Genomic DNA, 21162 nt, shown 5'->3' with positions numbered 1-21162 from the left:
ACATTTATATGCAATGGCGTCTCTGTGGGATTCCACGTGCCTTGGACAATCTTTCCCAGAATGCCCCCACCCGAGGCAAGAAGCGTCCGTGGTCACTGTGGCTCGGGGAAATGCAGCGCAAAAGGGTCTTCCTGCTAGGGGCTCCGGAGAAAGAAGCCACCACAGAAGGGAGTCCCTGCACGCTCTGCTGATCGCAATCGGAGCGTTTAGAGACGAACAAAGAGGAGACCACTGAACTTGAAGGGTCCATTGAAGAACCCGCATGTGTAAACGGGCATGAATTAGAAGCGGGATAGCTGCCGCCATAGAACCTAGGGCCCTCAGGACCCGAAGCTGCAGTTGGTGAAGGCTGAAGGATTGCTGTCACATGACACCTCAGGCTGACGATACGGTCTGGGGTGAGGAAGGCTCGCATTGATCTGGTGTCTAGTCTTCCTCCTATGAAATCTATAATTTGAGTTGGATTCAGAAAAGATTTCTCCCAGTTGATCGTGATGCCCAGCCTTGGTGCTAGTTGAAGGAAATAATCCCTGGCTGAGCACAGAAGATGCCTCGATGATGCCGTCAGGAGCCAGTCGTCCAGGTACGGAAAGACCTGTAATCCCTGGAGCCTCAGGTGGGCCGCTACCACCGCTAACACCTTGGTAAACACCCTGGGGGCTGAGGTGAGACCAAAGGGAGGACCCTGAACTGATAATGACTGGCTCCCAGCCGGCGAAGAAACCTCCTGGATCGTCTGTCCATCCGAATGTGGTAGCAGCATCCTTGAGGTCTATGGAACACATCCAGTCGTTCTCCCTCAAAAGGGGGAGTATAGATTGCAGAGTGACCATCCGGAACTTCTGCTTGGTTACTGACAGGTTCAACAGGGAAAGGTCTAAAATTGGTCTTAAGTCCCCCGTCTTCTTTGGCACCAAAAAGAACCTGGAGTAAAACCCTAATCCGGCTTGATCTGGGGGGGCGCGCTGGATGGCTCTTTTTCCTAGCAGCTGCTCGATTTCGAGAGCTGCCGCCTCCCTTTGGTCGGGTGGAACATCTGGGAGGCTGCGAGATTTGGGAATCTTGATTAGGGGTATTGAATATCCTCTGGATATAAGTCGAAGCACCCAACTGTCTGTTGTTATGGACTCCCAAGAAGTCAGGTGCATCGAAACCGCCCCGACTGCCTCCAGAGACGGACAGCCGGGCAACCCTTCAGGGCTGCTGCGTGGGTCTCTCAGAGAAGGGTTCTCTGGACCCAAAATTGCCAGGAGCCCCCCTGCCTCTGGCACGACCTCCCGTCCTCCTCTGCCACGGAAGGACTGGTTATCCGAGCAGGTTGGGACTGCTGCGACTTCGGAACCACATCTTCTTCTGTCCCTTTTGGTTCTTAGAGAAGGACCTCTGGGGAGCTGAGAAGCGGACTCCGACAGCAGACAGCGTCTTCCCGTCCTTTTCGCTCTGGACTAATGTCTCGCGAACAGTCTTGCCAAACAAGGCAGAACCATCGAAAGGGGCATTCGCGAAGGTCGCCTTGAAGGGCTCAGCAAAATCACAATGGCGGAGCCAGGCCTGTCGCCTCATGACGAGGCCTGCTCCGCTGGCTCTAGCGGCTCCCTCAGTAGCATGAGACAGCAGCCGCATAGATGTATTGGATACAGATCTGAGAGTGGCCATTCGGGTGGAGTAAACCTGTTTATCCTCACTCGAGATGGACTCCGGGGGAGATGCAGCATATTCTTTAATCAGATCTCGCTGCATCCTAATGACATGTGCCATGTAGTTCAGCGCTCTCAAGGAGAAGGTCGCTGAACTAAACACTCGCTTCCCAATGCGATCCATCGAACGGGACTCCTTGCCCGGAGGATGGACGGAGGGACTCTCCTGGGCCAATTCCCTCTTCGTGGCTGCAGCCATCATCATGGCATCTACTGGGGGACCCTTACTCCAGTGGGTGCGGTCAGATGGAGGAGAAAGAATGCGGTCCGGGCGCTTAGGGATAGGCTCAATGGTGTCCGGATCCTTCCACGCCCTGATAGATATAAGATCTACCAGGGGTCAGCAGGAGGGGACACCCAAGAGGTAGAAGGGCCGCCTCGAATGCCTCCAAGAACACAGACTCGTCCGAAGAAGCCTTGGGGGCAGACCACCCCCCCCTGATCCTTAACATCTCCATGATGTCTCCAAATGAGGCGTCCTCACGGGTGACCTAGGGAGCCTTCCCTTCATCCAAGTCCGTGTCTTCAGTGACGGACTCAGGGGAGTCCATGTGCCTCCTCTTGCACTTGCGCTTCCGAGGTACTTCATCTTTGGGGCTGTCCGAGGAGTACTCTTCAGCAGATGGATGTTCCAAGGGAACCACTTGGGACATCGAGGCGGGCTGTCCCTGGGACCGGCTGGTGGGGGCCTGGCCCAACTGCAATGGAGTGCGGGATGGAGCCGTGGCAGGGACCGGGGGTCCGGATGTCCTCGACAGTGCCCTTTCCATAACGTTGAAAGCCGAGGGGGAACCAGCTTCTCTAAGCCCGAGCTGACCCCACTCGGATCCGGCGTGCGGATCGGAGTCGGAGCGAAACCGCCGGATCCGAGAGACCAGTGTGCTCCGACCTTGACGGAGCCGAGACACACCAGCTCCCTCGGATCCGAGGCTCGGCCCTCGGCTCCGAGGTCGGGTCCGAAGCACCAAGCACTCAAGGGATGGGGCGGATCCGAGGTGCGCCGACCAATCGGATCCGACCCACCCCTGGATCCAAATCTGCACGGCGCCGAAAGCTCCGAACCCGTGGCATGGGTCGGAGAAGGAGCTAAGGGGCGAAAAAAGTCAAGCCCTCCCGGTTGGGGGCTAGAGCACTCCCATTTGCATTTGGGCCTGGATGAATTTCCTCATCATCCGGTCCATATCAGCTTCGCTCATAGAAAAGTGGATCTAGAGGAGGCCACCGGCGGACCTAGAGAGCCGTCTCGGTGACCTCCTGGAAGGGCTAGCCTCCTCCTCCTCGGGTCCAGGAGAGAACCGAGGGAGTGGAGCCGAGGAGGAGGAAAGCTAGAAGGCACAGGGAAGCCCGCTTAGATGGAGGAGCCGAGCTGGAAGCTTGGCTCTCCTCTTGTGGTGCTTCTCCTGTGCCTCTCCTTCTGTCTCTCCCTAGAAGAATCCTTCCTCCGGCAACTTTAAGGGAGGTTGAGTCCCAGCCGGAGGGAGAACTCACAGCAACAAGTTGCTGACTGGAGGCAGAGGCGAAGCAGTATCTGGGGTAAAAGACCGCCAGCACCAACCGACCTCCGTTCCCTTAAAGCCCGGGGGTTGAACCCTGCACAAATGGTACAACCAGAAGACAGGTGTTCAACCCCAAGCATGCACGAGTGTGGCCATCTGCTGGAGACAGCTTATGGCCACACTCATCATTTCAAAAACAGCCTTAGGGGCTTCAGACATTACACCTAAGGCCTAAACACACACACACACAAACAAACTACGAAAACCCGAGAAAAATTAACTAAAGAGGGAGGAAAGCCTTAACCACACACAACTCTAACTATATTTATAACAAAAATTGAAAATTTGAGAAATTTTCCTGTCAGAAAACTACACTTATCTCAAAACCACGCCAGGAGCTCTAGAATTCCGTTGCTTCTTGAAAAGCGGCAAATGAAATCTGGGGTCAGTCAGGGCTTGGCAAGGGGTTATGGGTAAGAGGGAGGAGCTAGGAGCTCGGAGCCTAAGCTTTTGAATTGCCGGCTCGGATCCGAGATCGGATCCGATACCCACAGGTTGCAGACGAATGAAGTCTGCCTACTTCAGATCTAATGCAATGGCCTATCCATTTTGAAATAGTCTGTTTTGAGATCGCCTTTCCTTGTGGTCCTGCAGCATATGCCACTAAAAGTTGCTGAGTCTTTCTGAAAGCTTTAGTTCTGTCCAAGTAGAAGCGTAGCTGTCTGTGTATGTCCAAAGAATGCAGAAGTCTCTCACCCTTGTTCTGTGGGTTTGGATAAAAGGTAGGCAAGTGAATGGTTTGGTTAAGGGCCACACTGGGCACCACCTTAGGCATAAATGTCGGGTTCGTCCTCAGAGAAACCCTGTCTGGATGGAAAATGATAAAAGGTTCCACAGCCATGAGTGCCTGCTACTCCGAGACTCGTCTTGCAAAGGTTATTGCTAGGAGCAGAGCTGTTTTCCAGGATAAAAATTTTATATCAGCTGTTGAGGCTGGCTCAAAAGGAGGCAGTGTGAGTTTTTCCAAGACATAATTGAGGTCCCATGCAGGTATTGGTGCTCTCCTTGGAGGTCTTATGTTTTTGGCCCCTCTGAGGTACTGCCTTATTAAAGGATGAGAAAAGATAGGTGGTTCCGTATTGTAATGGGCTGAAATGGCAGAGGCATGAATCTTAATTGATGAAAAGGATAGGCCTTTGCCCAGCATCTCAGTTAAGTATTGTAAAATCAGAGGAATATTTGGTACAAACGTGTCAATTCCTTGTGCCTGGTTCCAAGCACAGAATCTCTTCCATTTTTCTGCATAAGATTTTCTGGTACTGGGCCTCCTGGCCTCCAAAATAACATCCATCACAGCTTTGGAGAGAGGAGTGTTCTGAATGGCTACATTACCCGCCATGCTGTCAGATTTAAGGTCCTGAGTTGGCTGTGCAGGATCTGATTGTTTTGTTGGGTCAGTAAGTGAGAAATCTGAGGCAATGTCCAGGCTGGACCTTGGGACAAGTTCTTTAGGATTGGGTACCAGTGCTGGCGTGGCCAGTCTGAGGCAATCAGTATCGTTTTTGGCTTTTCTTGTCTGACCTTTAGGAGTACCTTGGGGAGGAGAGGCAGTGGAGGAAAGGCATATACGGTTAGGTTTTTCCTGCTGAAGGATAAGGCATCCACTTTCCATGCTTGCTTGTGATAAGTCCTTGTGCAGAATCTCTGTAGTTGGCAGTTGTGAGGGGAGGCAAATAGATCTATGTCTGGGCATCCCCATTTCCTTGTTATCATGCTGAAGACTTGTGGATCCAGTTTCCACTCGTGGGGATTCAAGAGGTTTCTGCTTAGTTTGTCTGCCAGAGTATTTATTTTTCCTGGCAGGAATTGTGCTTGCAGGTGAACTTGATAAGTCAATGCTGTGTCCCATAAGGTCATTGCTTGTCTGCAGAGGGGGTAGGAATGTGTGCCTCCCTGCTTGTTTATGTACCACATGACTGTAGTACTGCCCGTCTTTATCAGTAGTTGTCCTGGATGAAGTAGATCCCTGAAAGTTGTCAGGGCATTCTGAACAGCTAGCATCTCCTTTTGATTGATATGAAGATGCATCTGGCTTGCGGGCCATGTGCCTTGAATACATTTTCCTGCCATGTGGGCCCCCCAGACATAATCTGATGCATCCGTTGTTAGTGTCTGCCTGGCTGTGGGTAAAGTGAATGGCTGTCCCTTGTTGTGGTGACAAACCTGTGCCCACCATCGAAACTCCTGTTGTAGGCAGGGAATGAGGGTAATTAATGTTTCCAGGCTGTGGCAATGTTGAGTCCAAACACTTTTTAGATACCATTGTAGTTTCCTCATATGCAGTCTGGCATATGGAATTAGCAGAATGCAGGATGCCATGAAGCCCAAAGCCTGCAGAATTTTTCTTGCAGACAGCTGGGTCTTTGTTGCCAACATTTTGAAGTAAGAAATCAGATGCCTTTGTTTGTCTGGCGTGAGATAAGCCATCTGGGCAGCTGTATTTAAGCTTGCACCCAGGAATATTATCTCTTGAGAGGGTACTAGTTTTGACTTCTTTTCGTTTACTGTGTACCCTAGGCAAATTAGTAATCTTTTTACAAACGCCAGATGCTTTAGTAGAATGTCCTTGTTCTCTGCTTGAATAAGGCAGTCGTCCAAGTAAGGATATATTTGAATTCCTCTGTCTGCAGAATGCAATTACTGGTGCCAGGCATTCTGTGAAGACCCTGGGCACAGTATATAAGCCAAAGGGCAGTGCAGAGAATTGGTAGTGCATTGAGCCAGCTATGAATCTGAGGTATCTTCTGCAAGACTGTCTGATTGGGACATGCAGGTATGCCTCTCTTAGGTCCAAAGTTACAAGCCAAGCCTTCTTGCCCTGCATGGGCAGTAGCTGCTGCAGAGTCAACATTTTGAATTTTGGAACGTCCAGAAATGTGTTTAGAATAGACAGGTCCAGTATTGGTCTCCAGGCTTTGTCGTTTCTGGGTACCAAGAAAAGTCTCGAGTAAAATCCTTGTACCTGCTCTTGCTGTGGTACTCGCTGAATGGCCCTCATGTCCATGAGGGATGAAACTTGCGTTTGTGCCTCTGCCCATTGATTGTGTGGCAGATCTGGCATACATTTTGCCCTTGGCAGGGTGTTAAAGTGGAACCTGTAGCCCTGAGACACTATGTTCAAGACCCATTTGTCCTGGGTGATCATGTGCCAATTTTGTGAAAAAAGTGCTAGTTTTCCCCCTAAGGGGGCTGCCAAAAGATAAGTGCTTGGTTCTGGCAGAGGAAAGTCATTGGGACTGTTTCCTGCATGGCTGTGATTTGTCTTCTCCGCTTTTGGAGGTAGAAGCACCCCATTGTTTAGGCCTGTATGAGCCTTGGGGCTGGGATCTGCCTCTGGGGCGTCTGTATCTGCCTCTTTGTGGCCTGTCTGACACTGGAAAGGACCAATTCTTTGTACGCCAGTTTCTGCTAAATCTGGGTGGCTGCACCTGTAAGAAATCCTTAACTGTCTGCATAGATTTCGCTTTGTCCTCCATTTTCTTCAACACCTCTTCTGCTTTAACACCAAACAAAGTATCATGCTGTAATGGAGCATCTAATAATTTTGCTTTGACATGATCAGGCATATTCTGTTCCTTTAAACAAGCATGTCGCCTAATGACAGAACCCGTAACAGCGGCCCTGCAAGAGGCCTCCAGAGAATCAAAACCACATTGCAAAGTATGCTTTCCCACTTGTTCAGTTGCATGCAATAAATCCTGCATTTCCTTGTTTTCTGCACATTCAGAATTTGTTAACATTTTCTGTTTAAGCAGTGACAATAAGTATTGCTGATATTTAAGCATATGAAATTGACAATTTAAAGCCCTCACAGCCAAGGTAGCAGAAGTGTAAACCTTTTCCCCCCCATCTGTCCAGTGCCCTTGAATCCCTATCAGAAGGGATAGTTTTTTTTGCAGTGGAAGCCTGGACCCCTTTGGGACCCTGAGAAATAGTTTCTGGGTCAGCAGCAGGGTTTTTATAAAGACATTTATGTGAATCTGGAACCCTGTAGTATCTGTCTGGCTTAACAGTTGCAGGGGGTAAAGAGTCAGGGGACAGGCCGGACTCTGAAAATACATCATCTACAATGTCTAAAACAGGAGGGATAGCAAGAGGCTTGTGCTGAGGTAGTAAAAGAAAATCTCTAAGCCTTTTCTAAGATTCTGTGTAGTCTTGGCTCTCCCAGTGGAGGTGCTCCCTCATGGTATGCAGGGTTTTCCCAAAAGAATAATCCTCAGGAGGGGAGGCTGAAGGGATAGATTCTTCAGCATCAGAATCCTCATAGGGAGGAAGAGAGTATTCTTGGTCAGAAGAGGAGTCAGAGGAAATGGAAACCTGATCTGAAGATTCATATTCTGTCTCTTGCCTAGGCCTCTTCTCTGGAGGGGGATGGGAACCCCTGATCAAAGTAATTAGGTCTTCGGCCATTTTGAGCATCTGTTTTTTAGGCATGGAGGCCTGTCCAGAGGCTTGCTGCACTTGTTTATTTGTCTTTAGTGGTGCTTTAGTCTTTGCCTTTGAAGCTGTAGTCGGTTTTATATATAACTGTGTAGGCCTGAAAACACCCTCAGAAGCCGATGCCTGCTTCGCAGCTCTGGACCCATCTGAGGGAATATCTTCCAAGTGTCCAATACCTTGAGTTTCCAGAGGCGTAGTCTGCTCCACGTGGAAGTCGGAAGCGGCCTGCGGCTCGGAGGTAGCAGGCGTCAGGGGCTGTGAAAGCACCTCACCGAGAACCGGCGACTGGCTTAGAAGAAGCCTCGTCGTCAGTTTTGGACCTCAGATGCCTGTCCTTTTCCTTGTGTTTTTTGTGAATTGCGGTAGTCGGATGGCTATCCAACAACATTGTGTAATTAAATCTTCGGCCAAAGTAATGAAATGCAAAATCGTACAGACACTTAATAGTGCGTTGGTTAAATCTAGTACAAAATCGGCAATTAGCTACATCGTGATCAGGGCCTAGGCAAGGAATATAATAAGAATGGAAATCCTTATGAGGTATTTGCTTCCCACAAGAAATACAATTATTAACTTTTTCTGACATCGGTCTGGAGCAAGAAAAAAAGTTTCCCCAACGGGGTACTTAGCTTTAAATGAAGACTTCAGATCTAAAATTCGAACACGAAAATATCAGGAGTCGGCCAACCGGCACTTGCGAACTGCTTCTGCTTCGGGCACCGCACAGCAAGAAAGACTGAAGAAAATGGCGTCGGCTGCATCTTTTATACCCCTGGAGCACTGACGTCAGGGAAGAGGCGACAGCAATCGACGCCGGACCAAGACTTTGGAATTCAGGCCGACTGCGGGTAGCCTGCCAGCAGGAAAACCCAAGAGTAATGACTGCAACAGTGAAACACGATGATCATCAAGAGTTGTTCTGGCCTATGTGAAAAATAGAGATGGCAGCCAACTGTACCCTGATAGTGGGAGTAGTTACATCCAGTGCGAAAAAGCTCTGATAAAAACTCTAAAATGGAACAAACAAGCATTGAAAAGGGCTACACCTTGGTGAAGGCATGTTTTTGAGAGGCTGAAAAGTACAGTTTTGTACCTACCATAAATGTAGATGTTCGAGTGCTCATACAGCTGCAGTCATTACAGATGGATTATCCTGCCGTCAGGCGGGTCCTCGGTCGGCCGAATTCCAAAGACTAGGTCCGGCATCGGTTGTTGTCGCTTCTTCCCTGACGTCAGTGCGGCAGGGGTATTAAAAGAGGCAGCCGACACCATTTTCTTCAATTTTTCTTGCCCCAGATGTCAGGTGCCCCCAGAAGGAAGGCAAAAAATAATACTATGCAAACATGCAATGTAGATAAATCAAAAACAGTAGTTGCAAGCAAATATACCATAAAAGAATACCCCAAACAGGTTGTATGATAAAGGTGTTTGTCATAAGGCTTGTCCTAAGAGGGGATGGAGGGAGGGTAACCTGGACTGCAGCTGTATGAGCACTCGAACATCTACATTTATGGTAGGTACAAAACTGTACTATGTTCATCGTGCATACAGCTGCAGTCATTATAGATGGGTAGAATCCCAAAGCTAAGTAAGGGTGGTAGGCACTAAGTGGAACTAGGAGGGGCGAGGATGCCCTGCAGGACTGTTGTGGCAAAGCCCGCTCTAGATTTTGAGTATAGTGGAAGGTGGTAGTGCTTGGAGAAAGTGTGCACTGAACTCCAAGTAGCTGCTTCCAAAACGTCCCTGTTAGGGACCCCCTGAGGAAAGCTGCAGAGGTAGCTGTAGCCCTGGTGGAGTGGGATCTGATGTATACAGGCACAGATTTTCCATGAAATGAATAACAAAAACGTATGCAGTGGGCTATCCATTTTGAAATTGTCTGTTTGGAAATAGCCTTTCCTTGAGCACCTGTAGCATAGGACACAAAGAGCTGCTCAGATTTCCTGAATGGCTTTGTTCTGTCCAAGTAATAACGAAGTTGTCTGTGAATGTCCAAGGAATGTAGTAGTCTCTCCCCTTTGTTCTGTGGATTTGGATAAAAGGTAGGTAAATGAATAGTCTGATTCAAAGCTACACTGGATACTACCTTTGGCATGAAGGTAGGGTTGGTTCGTAAGGAAACTCTGTCCTGATGGAAAATGATGAATGGTTGCACAGCCATGAGGGCCTGTAGTTCCGAAACCCTGCGTGCTGAGGTAATAGCCAGAAGGAAGGCTGTTTTCCATGACAAGTATTGTAGCTCTGTTGAAGAAGCCGGCTCAAAGGGAGGCAAGGTCAGCTTTTCCAATACGAAGTTGAGGTCCCAAGCTGGGACTGGTGGTTTCCGTGGGGGGTTTATATTTTTTGCCCCTCTGAGGAACTGCCTTAATAGAGGATGTGAGAATAAAGGAGGATCTGTATTGTATTGTGCAGAAATGAATGAAGCATGGATCTTGATGGAGGAGAAGGAAAGGCCACTGTTTAACATCTCAGCTAGGTACTGTAAAATTTGAGGTATATTTATTACCCAAGGATTCTGGCCCTTTTCTTGATTCCAGGAACAAAATCGTTTCCATTTGGCGAAGTAGGCTTTTCTAGTAGAGGGTCTTCTGGCCTCCAAGATGACATCCTGCACCTTCTTGGAGAGGAGAGTCTGTTGGGAAATTAAGGTATTCTCCATGCAGCTAGATTTAGGGTTTTGAGCTGGCTGTGAAGGGTTTAGTAGCTGTGCTGGGACAACAGAAGAGGGACTAGAGGTAGGATCCATGGTGGGGAGTGTGTCGGGCTCTTTAGGAGAGGGTACCAGTGCTGTCGTGGCCAGTCTGGAGCAATGAGAATCATTTGTGGCCTCTCTGCTCTGGATTTTAATAGAACTTTGGTCAGTAGAGGAAGAGGCGGGAAGGCATAGACTGTCAATGTTGTCCAATTGAAAGAGAGTGCATCCACTTTCCAGACCTGTGGATGATAGGTCCTTGAACAAAATTTTTCCAATTGGCAATTTCTGTGGGTAGCAAATAGATCTATGTCTGGCTGTCCCCATGCCTGAGTTATCTTTGAGAAAACTTGAGGATGCAACTTTCATTCGTGTGGGTCTGTCATATTTTTGCTTAAGTTGTCCGCCAGTGTGTTTTCCTTCCCTGGCAGGAATTGTGCCTGTAGTTGAATTTGCAATTCCAGTGCTGTGTTCCATAGGGTCATGGCTTGCCTGCACAGGGGGTATGAATGAGTTCCCCCCTGTTTGTTTATGTACCACATGACTGTGGTGTTGTCTGTCCTTATCAAGAGCTGGCCTGGATGCAGCAGGTCTTTGAAGGTCATTTCAGCATTTTGCACGGCTAGCATCTCCTTTTGGTTGATGTGTAGGTGCTTCTCTTTTTGGGACCATTTTCCCTGAATGCACTGATCTGCCATGTGTGCTCCCCAGGCGTAGTCTGAGGCGTCCGTTGTGATGATTTGAGTTGCTTGAGGTACACAGAAAGGGAGACCTGTGTTTCTTTGGCATGCTTGAGCCCACCACAAAAATTCCTTTTGAAGGCATGGAATGAGTGGTATAATTGTTTCCAGGCTGTGGCTGTGTTGAGACCATAAGTTTTTTAGGTACCATTGTAGTTTCCTCATATGCAGCTTTGCACATGGTATTAGTAGGATGCAAGATGCCATGAATCCCAGAGCCTGCAGGACTTTCCTTGCAGTTAACCTGGTGAAAGTTGCCATTTTATTAAAGTATTGAGACAGTTGCCCTTGTTTGTCTGGCGTGAGGTAGGCCATCTGGGTGGCTGTATTTAAGCTGGCACCCAGGAAAATTATCTGTTGAAAAGGTATTAGTTTTGATTTCTTTTTGTTCACTGTGTATCCCAGGTAGTTTAACAGTTTTATGACAAATGCCAGATGCTGCAATAGAATGTCCTTGCTGTCCGCTTGGATCAGGCAGTCATCCAGACATGGGTAGATTTGTATTCCTTGTTGTCTGCAAAAGGCAATTACTGATGCCAGGCATTTCGTAAACACTCTGGGCGCAGTAGATAAGCCAAAGGGCAATGCAGAGAATTGGTAATGGGTTGAACCTGCAAGAAATCTGAGGTATCTTCGGCAATCTTGTCTGATAGGGACATGCAGGTATGCCTCCTTGAGGTCCAATGTTACCAGCCAAGACTCCTTGCCCAGCATGGGAAGAAGCTGCTGTAATGTGAGCATCTTGAATTTTGGCACCTGTAGATATGTGTTTAGGATGGATAGGTCTAAGATGGGTCTCCAATTTTTGTCTTTCCTTGGTACCAGGAATAGTCTGGAATAAAAACCTTGACCTTGTTCTTTTGCAGGTACCTCTTGAATCGCTTTCATATCCATGAGAGCGGAAATTTGTCTTTGTGCCTCTGCCCTTTGATTTTGTGGCAGGTTTGGCAAGCCTCTCATTTTTCGAAGAGAGTGTGAAAGTGGAACCTGTAGCCTCTGTCTATAATGTCCAGAATCCATTTGTCTTTTGTAACAATGTGCCAGTTTTTTGAAAATAATGCCAGTTTTCTGCCCAAAGGTGCTGCCATTAAAGCTTTGTTTGGCAGGCATAGGGGGAAGTCATTGTGTCTGTTTTCTAAATGACTGTGATCTATCTTCTCCACCTCTTGGGGTTGGTGCTTGCCACTGTCTAGCTCTGTAAGATCCTTGAGGTTGTCCTCTACCCCTTGGGCGTCTGTATCTGCCCCTTTGAGGTCTGTCCGTGACTGGAAAGGACCAATTTTTTGAAGGCCAATTTCTGCTGAAGCGTGGAGGTTGTAACTGCAAGAAATCTTTTACTGTTTGCATAGATTTCGCTTTTTCCTCCATTTTCTTTAGTACCTCCTCAGCTTTAACATCAAACAATACATCTTTTTGAAGTGGTGCATTTAATAACTTTGCTTTGACATGATCTGGTAGGGTTTGCTCTTTGAGCCAAGCATGTCTACGTATAACAGACCCCGTGACAGCAGCTCTACATGAGGCCTCTAAAGCATCAAAACCACACTGCAAGGTATGTTTACCCACTTGCTCTGCTCCATGCAACAAATCCTGCAACTCTTTCAAATCTGGTTGTTCTGTTTGTGTCATTTTCCTTTTCAGCTGAGATAACAAAAACTGTTGGTACCTTTAGCATATGAAATTGACAGTTTAATGCTCTCATGGTAAAAGTGGCAGATGTATACACCTTTCCCCCCCACCCTTCTAATGCTCTGGAATCTCTCTCTGAAGGTAAAGGGTTTTTAGCAGTAGAGGCCTTTATTCCCTTGGGACCCTGTGAAATTGTTTCTGGGTCTGCAGTATGGCTTTTTTAAAGGAACTGGTGAGAATCAGGAACCCGGTAATACCTGTCTGGTTTAACAGGGGCTGGAGGTAAAGAATCTGGATTAAGGCTGGCTTCTGCGTACACATCATCCAGGGGCCTATGCTGGGGGAGCAGTAGAAATTCCCTGAGCCTTTTCTTGGAATCTGAGTAATCTTGGCCTTCCCAGTGGAAGTGTTCCCTCAATGTATGCAGGGTTTCCCCAAAAGAGTAGTCCTCAGGGGAGACCGAGGAATAGACTCCTCAGCATCAGAGTCTTGAAGGGAATAGGCATAATCCTGGTCCTCAGAATGGTCTGAGGTAATAGAAGCCTGGTCTGAGGAAGGGTAGTCTTCCTCCAATCTGGGTCTTTTGTCAGAGGGGGGTTGAGAACCCCTCATGAGAGTTATCAAATCCTCAGCCATTTTAAGCATCTGCTTTTTAGGCATGGGGCCTTGAAAGGAGGTGTGAGGACCCTATAATTTACTTTTCATGGCAGCTTTAGATTTAGTGAAGGATTTAATAGAGAAGGTGGAAGGCCTGAAGACGCCTTCAGAAATGGCAGGCCTGACTAAATTTTCAGTTTCCCCGCCAAGAGTGGCGTCGGTATCTGCAGTGGGAATGGAGACCGAGGAGCCTGCGACTTTGGGTACTGAGGACACCGGTAAAATAGTTTCATCGGTAGTCAGGGGCTGCGTAGGCGCCTCGCTGAGAACCGGATAACCGGTAGTCGGCCTAAGCGTGGTCTCAGTACTCTGTGCAGACCTCAGATGTCGGTCCTTGTCTTTGTGTCTTTTGATTAAAACTAGTGTCGGAGTATCCAACAACATGATATAATTAAATTTTTGCCAAAATAATGAAGGGCAAACTCCGCCCGGCGCTTAATAGTGCACTTGTTGAACCTAGCACAAAAACGGCAGGCCGAGACGTCGTGGTCTGGGCCTAAGCAAGGTATACAGAAAGAGTGGAAATCCTTATGCGGTATTTGCTTCCCACAAGAAATGCAATTATTAACTTTGTCTGACATCGGTCTGAGGCAAGAAAAATTTCCCCAACGGGGTACTTAGCTTTAAAGAAGACTTCGGCTGAAATACTTTCGTAAATCTCAGGAGCTGGCCGACCGGCACTTGCGAACTGCTTCTGTTTCGGGCACCGCGCGGCAAGAAAGACTGAAGAAAATGGCGTCGGCTGCCTCTTTTATACCCCTGTCGCACTGACGTCAGGGAAGAAGCGACGACAACCGACGCCGGACCTAGACTTTGGAATTCGGCCGACCGAGGACCCGCCTGACGGCAGGATAACCCATCTGTAATGACTGCAGCTGTATGCACGATGAACATGCCTGGTATCTCTAGGAACTGTTAGAACTGGAAGAATCAAGAGGTTAACTTCATGGCTTTCTAATTTGGGGAAGTTAGCCTTGACAGATGAGACAAAAGATATGGGTACTGATTCAGTTTCCAGGGAGGATGTACTACAAAAGGTCAAAGGAATGGAAACCATGTCTGCTGTGGCCAGAAAGGAGCAATGGTGATCACCTTGGTTTTGCACGTTCTTGTTTTCTGTACAAATTTGTTCATTAGAAGCAATGGGCAAAAGGCAGAGAGGAGACCAGGGCCATCTGTGAACTACAGCATCCCTTGGTGGCTATCCCTGTGGGGGGATCAAGACAAAGTAGCTGCTGCAGTGGACTACAGCATCCCTTGGTGGCTATCCCTGTGGGGGGATCAACACAAAATAGCTGCTGCACTTGTGGGTTAGATGAAATGTAAAAAAGACTGCAGCAAGGTTGACACCACTGAACAAAGATCAAGTACATCACTGTTGGACTGAGGGACCACTTGTGAAGCACTAGGTAAACTTGCTCAATTTGTCTGCAAGAAAACTGGTCAATCTGAGGATATGCATTACTACAAGAAAGTGGTGTGAAGACATCACCCACTGCCAGGGTCTCATGGCTTAATGGTGTAAAGGGCAAGAATAGGTCCCAGGTCCCTCCCTGTTTGTTGATGTACCAGATCACAGACATGACTGTCCATACTTAAATCACACCTCTGGGGAAACTGTCCTGAAAGGCCTGCAACGCTAAGAGGATAGCAGTCATCTCCAAAACACTGATGTAAAGCTTGACCTCTGCATGACCATGTGCCCTAAACATTCTCTATGAAATGACCCCCACCCCCCAGAAGGGAAGCGTCTATTGCTACAACTGCCACTGGAGAACTTGTTTGGAATGATCTTCCACTTATCACCAAAGGAGATGTTATCCACCAAGATATATATACAGTCTGCAGACCTCAGTCAATTTTATTTTGGAGTGGAGTGGATGGATTCTTTGAGACCACTGTAGCGCTAAAGTCCAGTGGAAAACCCTCAATGTATCTGGCAACAGGAATAATGAGAAAGTACAGTTTTGTACCTATCATAAATGTAGATGTCCGATAGGAATGCATCTGCAGTCCTTACAAATGGGTTGTCCTGTCGTCAGGCAGCCCTTCGGTCGGCCGGATTCCAAAGTCTGGGTCCGGCTTCGGCTGGTGTCGCACTTCACCCGACGTCATCGCTGCAGTTTTTCGGGTATAAAGGCATCAGCCGACGCCATTTTCCTCAGTGTTTCTTGCCCCAGATGCCAGGTGCCCTCTTGGATGGCTAAATTTGGATAAATGCCAATGTTTCCAAATAGTAGAGAGCAAACACATAAAATAAGCATGTATGTACATATATACAAACAAATACACCATAATAGATCCCCCCCAAGCTAGCTGAAGGATGGCAAATACCCTTAGGAGTACCTCAGAGGGGAAGGTGGGTGGGTAATCCTGACTGCAGATGCATTCCTATCGGACATCTACATTTATGGTAGGTACAAAACTGTACTATGTCCTTAAAGGATGCATCTGCAGTCCTTACAAATGGGTAGAATACCATAGCTAAACAAGGGGAGGAGGAAAAGAGTAGAGATTATGGTGTAGCTAGGATCCCTTGCAAAACAGCAGTGGCAAAACCTGCTCGGGATCTAGAGTATAAAGTTAAATTGTAATGCTTGGCAAATGTATGCACGGAGGTCCAAGTAGCAGCCTCTATAATGTCCTTGGGTAGCCACTCCTCGTAAGAAAGCTGTGGTAGTGGCTGTAGCCCTTGTGGAGTGAGGCCTGATGTTCTCTGGAGTTTTCTTTCCATGGTAGGAGTAACAAAATCTAATGCAATTTCCAATCCATTTGGAGATTGTCTGTTTTGAAATTGGTTTCCCTTCCTTTCCTGTGGCATATGCTACCAGAAGCTGGTCAGTTTTTCTATTGGACTTAGTCCTGTCCAGGTAGTAGCGTAATTGTCTATGTACATCCAAGGTATGCAAGAGTCTTTCTCCCCTGTTCTGTGGGTTTGGGAAGAATGTAGGTAGGTGGATAGCCTGATTTAATGACACTCTGGATACCACCTTAGGCATAAATGTAGGATTTGTTCTCATGGACACTCTATCTTGATGGAAGATCAGGAAGGGTTGCACTGCCATTAGTGCCTGTAGTTCAGAGACCCTTCTTGCTGAAGTTATTGCCAGCAGGAAAGCAGTCTTCCAGGATAAGTATTGTAATTCTGCTGTTGCTGCTGGCTCGAAAGGGGGAAGTGTCAATATTTCTAGCACAAAGTTCAAGTCCCATGCTGGCAATGGTGGTTTCCTGGGAGGTTTTACATTTTTAATTCCTCTCAGAAACTGTCTGAGCAGAGGATGAGAGAAGACAGGAGGATCCAAGCTGTATTCTGCTGAAATAGCTGATGCATGTATCTTGATGGAAGAATAGGACAGGCCTGTGTGGAAGAGCTCTGCCAAGTACTCCAGGATGTTGGCTATGTTTACCAGTGTCACATCTTCTCCCTTTGCAGTACTCCAAATGAGATATCTTTTCCATTTTGCTGCATAATTCTTTCTTGTTGAAGGTCTGCGAGCCTCCAGGATTATGTCTTTAACCTTTTGGGATAAATTTGGGTTATTTGCTGTTATGTAATGTTCCAGGCAGTTAGCTGCAGAGTTTTCAGGTTTGGATGCAGGATGTTGTAGTTGCTCTGTGTCAACAGTAATGGGATCAGGGGTAGTGTCCATATTTGTTCCCGAGACATGCTCCTCAGCAATGGGTACCAATGTTGTCTTGGCCAGTCTGGAGCTATCAGAATGATCCTTGGACGGTCCTCTTTGATCTTCAGAAGCACCTTGTGCATCAAAGGAAGTGGTGGGAATGCGTATGCTGTCAGGTTTTTCCAACTGAAAGATAGGGAGTCCACCTTCCAAGCAAGTGGGTGGTACGTCCTTGTGCAGAATTTCTTTAGCTGGTGATTGAGTGGGGATGCAAACAAGTCTATTTGTGGTAATCCCCATTCTCTTGTGATGGCTTTGAAGATGTCCGGATGTAGCATCCATTCGTGGGCATCTGTGGTAGTTCTGCTTAATATGTCTGCTAGAATGTTTTCTTTCCCCGGTACAAAAATTGCCTGTAACTGAATGTTGTAGCTCAGGGCCACATCCCATAGGTCCAGTGCCAGCCGGCATAGAGGATATGAATGTGTGCCTCCCTGTTTGTTGATGTACCACATAACTGTGGTGTTGTCTGTCCTTATCATCAACTGACCTTCTTGGAGAAATGGTCTGAATGACTGGATTGCCAATTTTACTGCCAGCATTTCCTTTAGATTTATGTGTAGGCGCAGCTGGTCTTGAGTCCATAAGCCTTGTATGCACTTGCCCAGCATGTGTGCCCCCCAACCGAGGTCTGAGGCATCTGTCGTGATGGTTTGGCTTGGTTGACTGTTGCAGAAGGGCAATCCTGTGTTTGATTGACAGGCCTGAGCCCACCATAGGAACTCTTGCTTCAGGCATGGGATTATTGGAATTTTGGTTTCTAGGCTGTGCTTGTGTTGGGACCACAAATTCTTTAGGTACAACTGTAGCTTTCTCATATGCAGTCTGGCATGAGGGACCAGAATTATGCAGGATGCCATGAAGCCTAGAGCTTGCAGTACTTTCCTTGCAGTTAGATGGTTCTGCTTTGTTAATGCCAAGAAGTAGAGAGGTAGTTGCTCTTTCTTTTCTGCAGTTAGGAATGCCATTTGTTTTGATGTGTCCAGCTCTGCACCCAGAAAGGTTATTCTTTGGGATGGAATCAGCCTTGACTTTTTTATATTGATTGTATATCCCAAGGCTTGCAGCAGGTAAATGACTCTTTGTAAGTCTTCTGTTAGCTTGCTTTTGTTGTCCGTTTGTATCAGGCAGTCGTCCAGGTAGGGATAAATTTGGATCCCCTGAAGTCTGCAATGAGCAATTACTGATGCCGGGCATTTCATGAACACTCTGGGCGCAGTAGATAAGCCAAAGGGCAATGCTGAAAATTGATAATGCTCTGATCCTGCAAGAAATCTGAGGTATCTTCTGCAAATTGGTCGTATGGGGACGTGCAGGTATGCCTCCTTGAGATCTAGAGTTACCAGCCAAGACTCCTTGCCCAGCATGGGAAGAAGCTGCTGTAGGGTCAGCATTTTGAATTTTGGAACAATGAGGAATGTGTTTAAAGCGGACAGGTCTAGAATGGGTCTCCATTTGTTTTCTTTTCTTGGTACCAGGAAGAGTCTGGAGTAAAATCCCTTGCCTTGCTCCATAGATGGTACCTTTTCCACAGCTCTCATTCTTAATAGCTGAGATATTTGCTTTAGAGCTTCTGCCCTTTGAGTAGGTGGTAGGTTTGGCATTCCTCTCTTCCCTGGTAGAGTATGGAAATGGAACCTGTAACCTTGGTCTATAGTTTGCAAAATCCATTTTTCCCTTGTGATGCAATGCCAGTTCTTTGAAAATAAGGTTAGCTTTCCGCCTAATGGTGCTTGTAGTTGTTCCCTGGTAGGCGGTGCCACTGTCAAGTCACTGTGATTGAGTAGTTGTAGTGGTGGTGGCTGCGTCCGTGCCTCGCTGGTTGTTACCTTGCCACTGGCGTCCTCTGCAGGCACCCCTGGATTGGTTTCTGCCTCTAGAACGCCTATTCCTGCCTCTCTGTCTTAGAGGAGTCCGGAAAGGACCAATTCTTGGAGGGCCAGTTCCTGCTAAACCTTGGAGGTTGAACCTGTAAGAAATCTTTCACCGTTTGTACAGATTTCGCCTTCTCTTCCATCTTTTTTAGTACCTGCTGAGCAGGGGAACCAAATAAATTGACCTTGTCCATGGGTGCATCCAAAAGCTTTGATTTGACATGGTCTGGTAATGCCTGTTCTTTCAACCATGCATGTCTCCTGATAACTGTGCCAGTCATGGCTGATCTAAAGGAAGCCTCCAGTGCATCATAGCCACATTTTAAAGAATGGTTACTAACTTGCTGTATGTTATGTACCATTTCCTGAACATATTTTTTATCTAAAGATTCTTCAGAGGACAGCTTTTTAGTTAACTGGTCAAGCATAAACTCTTGATATTGAATCATATGAAATTGGCAGTTCAAAGCTCTAGCTGACAAGGTAGCAGAAGTGTAAACTTTTTTACCCCATCTCTCTAAGGACCTGGATTCCCTTTCAGAGGGAGGGTTTTTAGTAGAAGTAGCTGCTACAGCTTTAGGGCCCTGGGAGATAGTCTCTGGATCTGCAAAAGGAGCCTTGTATAAATGGTGATGAGTGTCTGAGTGTCCGGGACCCTGTAGAACCTATCGGGCTTAGCAGGAGCCGGAGGTAATGAATCAAGAGCAGTGCAAGCATCATTAAATGCATCATCTACCACAGAGAGAACTGGAGGTATAGCTAAAGGCCTATGTTGTGGCAAATGTAGAAAGGTTCTAAGCCTTTTTCTGGAGTCTGAGAAATCTTGGCCCTGCCACTGAAATTGTTCCCTCATAGCATGCAAGGTTTCCCCAAAGGAAAATTCCTCAGGTGGAGAGGCTGAAGGAATGGACTCTTCAGCATCAGAGTCTTCGTAAGGAGAATAAGAAGCCTCAGGAGGGTCTGTATGTTCTGAGTCATCAGTGGAATCATCAGTGGATACTGGTTCAGGGGGCTCTGCTCTAGGCCTCTTTTCTGGAGGTGGGAGAGAGGACCTGTCTGGATGAGGCTGGGATCCACGAATTAAAGAAATTAGATCTTCAGCCAAAGAAAGCATATGAGAGCTAGTGCTGGGCCTGTGTGAGGGGGGTTTGGCAGGCACAGTTTTTGAAGCTTTGGCTGCTTTAGCCCTGGCAAAGGCCTTAATAGACATGGCTGCAGGAGGCCTTGCAGCTCCACGTGCAGGGGTTGAAATATCCAGGGGAATAGTGTCTGATAATTCCTGAGAAACCGCAACAGAAGGTTGGATTTCAGAAGCCGATTCTACCAGGTTAGAGGAGGCCTCGGTAGAAGGCAAGGTTTCGCTGAAGAAAGAACGCTTGCTCGGTTTCGGCGAAACCGAGACACTCGCGGATTGCTTAATCGCGGTTTCGATTTAAACTGCGGACCGCGAGTGTCGGTCCTTTCTTTACGTTTTTGGAAATTTGCGTTGTCGGAGGATCCGGCGGCATAATATAGGCAAAATCAGAGCCGAAAATCTGTTCAGCAAACTCCGACCGGCGTCTAAGCGTCCGTCGGTTAAAGATGCACAGGCTAGACAAGCTGCTACGTCGTGGTCTGGGCCTAAACAATGTATACAGTAGGAGTGGAAATCTTTATGAGGTATTTGTTTCCCACAAGATAAACAGTTATTCACTTTCTCTGACATCGGCTGAGGCAAGAAAGAGTCCCCAACGGGGTACTTAGCTTTTTAGAAGTCTTCGAAATAGTATTCGGTAGTAGTAATCTCTGGATCTGACCGACCGGCACTTGCGAACAGCTTCTGCTTCGGGTGCCACGCGGCAAGAAAGACTGAGGAAAATGGCGTCGGCTGATGCCTTTATACCCGAAAAACTGCAGAGATGACGTTGGGTGAAGTGCGACACCAGCCGAAGCCGGACCCAGACTTTGGAATCCGGCCGACCGAAGGGCTGCCTGACGACAGGACAACCCATTTGTAAGGACTGCAGAAGCATCCTTGAAGGACATTTGTGGATGCAATAAGATCTAAAAATCACAGGACAACCCTTGCTGGAGGATAGGGGTGGTGAAGAATTTGCATGGCAGTGAGATGAAGAGAAACAACTCTAGTCACTGAAAGGTGGGCAGTCTGTAAGGTTGCATCCAGGTGGCATCTGATAAATTCTATCTGTTGAGA

The 21162-nt window shown here is 47.5% G+C and overlaps 1 protein-coding gene across 8 annotated transcripts in view; it reads right to left on the bottom strand.

Annotated features, from left to right (window-relative positions):
- The window catches only part of CLIP1 (CAP-Gly domain containing linker protein 1), a 4646656-nt gene that overhangs the window by 3941743 nt on the left and 683751 nt on the right, over window positions 1-21162 (bottom strand). The window lies entirely within an intron of this gene.

This window comes from Protopterus annectens, chromosome 4.part0 (genome assembly GCF_019279795.1).
Source record: "Protopterus annectens isolate FY-2018-M chromosome 4.part0, PAN1.0, whole genome shotgun sequence".
NCBI classification, from domain to species: Eukaryota; Metazoa; Chordata; order Ceratodontiformes; family Protopteridae; genus Protopterus; species Protopterus annectens.
The sequence above is the reverse complement of the archived record's forward strand: the minus strand, read 5'-3'. Positions and strand labels throughout refer to the sequence as shown.